General features: G+C 44.4%; 1 long non-coding RNA gene across 1 annotated transcript; it reads left to right on the top strand.

Moving 5' to 3' along the window:
• The first annotated feature begins 776 nt into the window (after positions 1 to 776).
• Positions 777 to 4,314, top strand: LOC119114239 (uncharacterized). Its single transcript, XR_005096001.1, has 2 exons — positions 777 to 807; positions 3,694 to 4,314. It is a non-coding gene; the product is annotated as an uncharacterized LOC119114239 (long non-coding RNA).
• The last annotated feature ends 3,186 nt before the right edge of the window (positions 4,315 to 7,500 follow it).

Genomic DNA, 7,500 nt, shown 5'->3' with positions numbered 1-7,500 from the left:
CCTATGTTTTTCGTCTCACCACCACACCACGAAAGCAGAGCCTGGTTCAAACACCAGCAAGGCTTGGTAGAGAAATTTACTCCACGTATTTCTTTTTTCCCGACGAAACTTGACCACCAAATTGCATCATTCCCGAAATGCATGAGTGAAAAGTTCAAAAAATGTCTTCTAAATTAAACTTAAAAGATGAATATCACCATTTAAGCACTTATATTAACAGATTTTAAGTCACATCAGCTGATTACAAAATTTTGCGAAAAAAGTACCAGTCCTTGCATTTATTTAGCTACCTTTGTTTTTCTTGGTATCATACCAGTGTCGCACCAATTTATTCTTCCTTTCTTTTCGGTTGTCTTTAGATGTACCATCTACTGCTTAAAATTTTGACCAATTTTGTGTGTAAGATGCTTCAACTGCAAACTTGTACGTATTTTATACATCAATTGGATTAATTCGCCAGCCGCCCAAACATGTCTGATATGCACCAAAGCGTGAACAATGCACAGTAAATGAAAGAGACAATTTGAAGCACGGAGCTTATTTCTACCGCCATTTTTGCCCTCTCAAACCTTCGGATAACCGTTTTCTTGGCTCATGGCGCTGTTCAATAATGAGAAATCCAAGCCTTTCGAGTGTCTGACTTACCAGGCTTCCTGGCAAGGCATTAGCATTAGAATAAATGCTGCCATACAGAGACTTGGGGCAGACCTGACGCAGCTAATACAGAAGTGTTTGATGGCGAAATTTTGCCCTTTGGAGATGTTTATCATCCACACCTCTTACTTGTTTCGCATTTTAATCTCGAAGGTTGGTGGGCATGATTGCTATTTATATTTGGGGAGTGAGTCGGATTACTCTGTCTGCCAGCAGACCATGCAAAAGTTACTTCTTCTTTTTTGGGGGGGGGAGCAGGAAGAAGCCAGTAAGTCTCCTGTGGACCAAGCTAATTGCTTACCTTACCTGCTTTCAACACAGGATTGGTAACCAGAGTTAGACATTATTTTTTAATGCATCGAGTTTAGCCATAAGACAAATTATGATGCCACAAGGCATGCAGTGGGCTTCTTTTGTTCCATATTCTTGGCCATTTGCCCCTCACTTCTTATAGTGGTCCCTTATGGCTGCTTTAAGCACATGTTTTCTTCAGTTGTCATGGTCTGCTGACTGACAAATGACTGCACTGTATATATGCACTATATTCTTAACACAGGGATACTCCAAGCTGCATAGCAATTATAATATCAGTTAAATATTGGTATGTAACAAATAGTCGGACCACCCCATTCAAAATGTGAAGCCAACATCTCAAACTTTGTCATTAAATATGAATAAACAAGCCCAAATGGTTGCATTTGCTGTAGCTGAAAAAGGAAGCAGCAATGCTGATGTCATCTAAAAGTTGTGTTATTTTTGGAGAAGAGAGATTGCTTTGTGGAGCATACCTATTATTGCCCTTGACATAGGTAATCTGTGACAATCAAACAAGTTGTTCAAAGCGATTGAAAGTGTTTTGACTTGTGTTTTGTCAACTTTGCCTGATGTCAACAAGCATACACAAGTGAACTGAATAAAAATGCAGGTTGGAACTAGCCAAAAACTAGCTTTAAATATCATGTCTTTATCACCAGTGCTGCTGTCAACAGATAGGTGACATGAGATGATGTTCATCTTAAGGGCTACTCTAAGTTGGGTTAAGTTGGTCAAGTGCATGGCAAGTGGCAATAGGAATTGTGCAAGAATCAGTGACTCAAAACTGCTGCTGTGATAAAACAGGTTGTACAGGATGAGATGATGTAAAGCCTCTTTAGGTTAGGCGTAGGCTACTTTGGCGGAAATAGGCATTGCTATTTTGTACGAAACAGTGACAAAATGTTTGTTTTTCCTGACCCCATCTTAACAGAAGCCAGAAGTATGTCTATTGTGTTTGACTTGGTGATGGGCTGATGTGTAGGAGTCCAAGGGTTTTTTGTTTGAGTGTTTTGTACTTGTTGAATTTTCTGTTGTTATTTTGTTATTGAATTCCTTTGCTTTGTTTTGTTTTAAAAATGCTGTGAAAGGGAATTGAAAAGTGCGTCATCAAATTATTGGTGTTAATAATTTGTTGTGCTCATAATACTGTCATGAACTCACTATGCCTTAACACACTCTCAGTTGGCCGGCCAGATACCCTTCGCTCAGGTGGGGGGTGGTCAATTTGCCCCCCCCTCTGAGATCTCGGAAACTAAGAAAGCTAGAGACACCAAACTTGCAAGGTGTCTTGATCTATACGTGAACTCACTTAAGTGAAGGTTTCAGCTTCCTAGGTCATGACCTTCAGGTCGAATAAGGTCAAAAAAGTCAAATTCCAGGCTGGTCTCCAAAGCGCCCCCAAAACCTAGGCAGCTGTCTTTAAGGAAAAATTCACAAGCCCTTTTCAGGTAATTAACCTTGTTTGGCCCTATGAAGGTCATGGCGGCCAAAACGATACAACACTGATCTGCGTTTTGCATTTGAATAAGCGACGAAGATTACACTAGGCAGTATGCTCCTGAAACAAAACGTTCCACCCGGGTCATCTTAGGTCACTGGCCCGTTCTGACCTCAAAGAAGTCAATTGAAGATGTATAATGCGGTTCACGCTGTCAATAATTTCGAAATGAGCACCAGAAACTATCCCATACAGCAAGCCCGAGAGTAACAAATCAGGTTGGTTTTACCTTGGTCTGACCATCATACGTGACCTTAGGTCAACGTAATTTGCTCATTCAATATTTGTGGTGCCTAAGAAAGCATCTCAGAGATGTACGTCTTCGTCAAACACCCCGTTGATGTATCAGATTGAACGATTCCCGAGAAATTGCCTTCGCTGAAACCATGGGCTGACTTCGTCCTGTCATAGGTCAGCAACATTACAAGGTACATGTCAAATTTGTGTGTCAAAAGATCCACTATGCAATTTTCTACAGCTATGCAAAATTTGGCGCGGCTACGCCGCGCCGTTCAGAAACCATTTGGGAAAAGCTCTCGGGGGGGGGGGGGTCAATTTGCCAACCCCCCCCCCCCACCCGAGCGCGTGTTAATGTATTCTGTTTGACTCTAATGGCCTAAGATGTTAAAAGGAAATGTTTTTGTCAGGTTCCTGATATTTCGTCCATGCCACCTTGAAATAGATGTCTTTGTTTACTGAAGCATCAGTCACGAGCTCATAAGTTCCATCTTTTGTAATTGATTTTTGCACTCCCGCATAGTCTTTTTGCGATGGAATTTTTCACTCTCACCCTAGTCCAAAAGCGATTCTAGCTCCTTACTGTGTTGTGTGACCATTTGTCTCCCTTTGCCGTGTCCATCACTGGCAAACAACGTGTATCAGGAGAAACAATGACTGGCAAGGCGAAACGTACCAAAAGAATCACGTGGAGTACCACAACATTCCGCGCAGCAGAAACCTGTGCAACGCGGCCATCACAATTGACGTCATGACGTGACGTGACGATGACGATGACGGTGACGTCATCGCTCGCGACATTTTGGATAATCTCTCCGATGGTTCAACCGAGTGAACTTAGATTCATCTGCCATACGCGTCACGCTGCATCGAACCCCGGCGCCCTGACAGCATGATCCGGCGGTTTGTCTGGGACCGGAGGCTCCTGCCCTCGTGACGGCGGTGGCGCCGGCGCTACATAAGGCGGTGCGGCTCTGCCCTGTCCACAGTCCGCCCGGACGCCGGCCGTGGTCAACATGCGTCTCCTGCTGCACATTTTACTGATGGCGGCCGTTGTGACATTCGCCGCTGCGCTCAGCTGCATGGAGTGCACCGCCCGAACGGCGCATGAAATGCACCCAGGACAGACTCACAGAGGCGCAGTGCGGAGGCTGGGGTATCCATCCGTCTATGTGTCTCTGCGGTTGTCCGGTTTGTGCCAAGAAGAGGGGAGAGCGTTGCAACGGTCCCTTGGGTATGGCTGGCAAGTGCGGCAGATTTCTGAGGTGCAAGCTTCCACCAGGCCATGCCTCGTTTCAGGCGGTGGGAACTTGCGTGTGGGCTGTCTAACACGAAGGATGAAGCATGTCGACATTGGCTGCTTGCGCAGCGCGGGAAGAGAAACGGGACATTTTTCAATTGAGCCAAGAATCCGTGTGCTGCCGCAAGCACACTGAATTGTCCGTGTGCGGGCACTACGACGGAACGGCCGGCATTACTGCTGTGTGTGTCGGGTGCGAAGCGTAACTCGAAGCTTAGATCCAAGAATATTTGTGTTTGGTTTCTATAGTTATCCCATCGCTTGTGCTCGACGCTTTCTTTCTCCAGCAAAGAATATATCGTTGAACAACGCCTGCCTGAACAGAATACCCCAGGTTTGTACGAGCGCGCACATGAGTGTACGGAGAAACAGTAACAGATAGCACATCAGCTGTAGAGAAGTGTGAGAGCGAGGAGGTCGGTGAAAGGCTATCTTATGTCGAGACAGCAGCATGTAGCATGGAATGCTTGTACTTTGAGGGTAACTAGTAACGGACGGCATATGAAAAACAAAATACTGGTTACGATCCTGCCATTTGTTCTTTAACACGCGCCCGGATGGCCGGCTAGATACTCTTCGCTCGGGTGGGGGTCAATTTGACCCCCACCCTAAGATCTCCGGAACTAAGAGAGATAGTAGCACCAAATATACAAAGTGTGTTGACCTGTACGTGAACTCACTTAGGCCAAAGTTTGAGATTCCTAGGTCATGATCTTTGGGTCAAACAAGGTCAAACAATGTCAAAGTCCATGTTGGTCTCCAAAGTGCCCCCAGACCCTAGATAACTGTTTCTAAGCAAAAGATCACATGCTCAGTTAAAGTCAGTGACCTGTTTTGACCTTTTTAAGGTCATGGTGACCAAAATAATACAAGACTGCTCTGGATTTTGCATTTGAATAAGCGACCAAGATTACGCCAGGCAGTATGTTTCTAAAAAGAAATGCTGACCTGGGTCATTTCAGGTCAGTGACCTATTCTGACCTCTAAGACGTCAATGGAAGATGCATAATGCGGTTTCTGCTCTCAATGAATTCGAAATGAGCACCGGAAACTTCCCCATACAGCAAGCCCTGGAGTAATAAAGCAGGTTGGTTTTGATCGTAGTCTGACTTTGATACCTGACCTAAAGTCAACGTATTTTACTCATTCAATATTTTTGTTGCGTAAAAAAGGATCTCAGAGATGTAGGGCTTCGTCTAACACTCCGTTGTTGCATCAGATTGAACGATTCCCTAGAAATTAAGTTCGCTGAAACCATGGCCTGACTTTGACCTGCCATAGGTCAGCGAACTTACAAGGTTGATCTAAATTTATGATGCCAAACGATCCGCTATTTAATTGTCTACAGCTATGCAAAATTTGGGGCGGTCGCACCACGCCGCTCGAAAACCATTTTGGAAAAACCCTCGGGGAAGTCAATTTGACCCCGGCCCGAGCGCGTATTACGGAAAGGTGGCAGAAATACGAACGTCCTGCGGGAGGCAAGATTCAGTCTCATTACTAGAAAATGCCGTTGAAATCACACATAATTGACATAAGTGTTTTTCTGATGTCGGCCCAAGCTCTTCTATATCCGTGCGTGAATCTGCGAATGGACAATAGTTTTGTCATGACTTACCTCTATGGGTACCTTCTGCTAGACACATGCTCAACTAAAAGAAGGCAATTCTATCAAGCAATTTTGGACGCCAAATCTGAATACTTCACTTGAAATTATGATATTCTAATGCGTAATAAGGTCACAATAAGTCACGTGAGGACACGCAATGTCATGTGAGAAAATCCAAGTTCACCGAACTGAAGTGTTGTACTGGCCACATAGACCTGGCTAGCAATTCAAATTGTTTTATGTGGATGGTTTGTAATCTTCACCTAAGTCCCACCTCAGATGACCTCTAGGTCAGCCCAAAATTGTGTTTTTTGTGTCTGGAGCACTTTTTCCCCACAGCTGCCTCTAATAGAATAAACTTAAAACCACATTGTAAGTAAGTAACGTTCTTGTAGGCTCCTTGTAGCTCAGTTTTTAATGGCGACCTGAACTTACCTGACACTTGTGGAGGAACAGAAATGGTCTTAATGGACTCACTCACAGTGGTAACGTTTATTTCCGTATTTCAAATATCCGCCTTGATGTACTAACAAGGATGTTCTATCTGCATCTATCAGAGCGACAGTTGTTTAACATTTTGTGACCTCTGGCGGCCTCAGATTTGTCCTAGGTTTAAATACTGATGCGCATTATGTATGACTTCACGAGGTCTTCTCAGCAGCATCTTTTTTCTCGTACGGCGTATGCCGTCGTCTCTGACCCCGACCGGGCGCCGTCGTCTCTGACCCCGGCCGGGCGCACGTTAATAACAATCAAGCTTTGTGCCTCGTTCACATTGTTGGAACAACAAAATTATAGCAAGGGCTGGGGAACATTACATGTTCTGGACCGAGATATTCTTTTTCTTTTTCTCATTTCCTGAGTTACGATCCTGAATCACCGAACGAGTGAATAGTGTCACGCAGTGAGTGTGATATCTTTTTTAACTTTGCATTTTATTTTAGCGTGATGTGCTGACAGGCGTTTTAAAGTTTTTCAGAACATGGAAATCGATATTTCCGAAACGTTAAGAATAAAATGTATGATCAGCGCAGTTGGAGCCCCCACCTTTAACCTGTCGAGGGAAGTTAAAAGAGACATAGGGCGATCGAGCATACTCACTCATGAAAAGTGAATTACATACATAGATAGATAGATAGATAGATAGATAGATAGATAGATAGATAGATAGATAGATAGATAGATAGATAGATAGATAGATAGATAGATAGATAGATAGATAGATATATATATATATATATATATATATATATATATATATATATATATATATATATATGGATATATATATACATGGCATAATATATATTATATATATAATATGTATAATATACATATTAAGACATATACAGCCAGTTCTATGTTGATGTGCATGCCAGTATGCATGTGCATGAAGTACATGAGCACATCTTGGGCGATTTCACGGAGCCGGCTAGGACGGGGATCGGCTCCAGGAGTAGGGGGAGATGCTGCACACGTGTGCCGTGTTGCCCGATCGTGCTGCCTGGATTAGTAGTCGATCGTGATTTCTGGGAAGAGTAAGTCTCTCCTTGCCTGGTCACCAGCTTAAGACCATCGCTGTGTGGCTTCCCGCCAGCCCCACCCGTCGCCCCTGAACTTCATGCCGTGATACACCTGCGGCGGCTTCAGCTGTTGCGCACCTTGGACGGCCAGGGGCCCATCTGGCGCGCCATTTATGGTCCCGATTTGACGGATGTGGAATCTCTGATGAACACCACTGCTGCTGTGAGTGTTCTACCGTTGAAGCGGTAGTTGTTGTTGACTCTGTGCAGTGTCAGTGTAACGTCTGCCATCGCCCCTGCCATGCCGGCCGCCCAGCCCGTCTGGTAGCTGGCGTACATTGCTGCCCCGATCCACCTGTGTTAT

Source organism: Pollicipes pollicipes, unplaced genomic scaffold (assembly GCF_011947565.3).
Source record: "Pollicipes pollicipes isolate AB1234 unplaced genomic scaffold, Ppol_2.1 Scaffold_7262;HRSCAF=8765_pilon_pilon_pilon, whole genome shotgun sequence".
NCBI classification, from domain to species: Eukaryota; Metazoa; Arthropoda; class Thecostraca; order Pollicipedomorpha; family Pollicipedidae; genus Pollicipes; species Pollicipes pollicipes.
The sequence above is the reverse complement of the archived record's forward strand: the minus strand, read 5'-3'. Positions and strand labels throughout refer to the sequence as shown.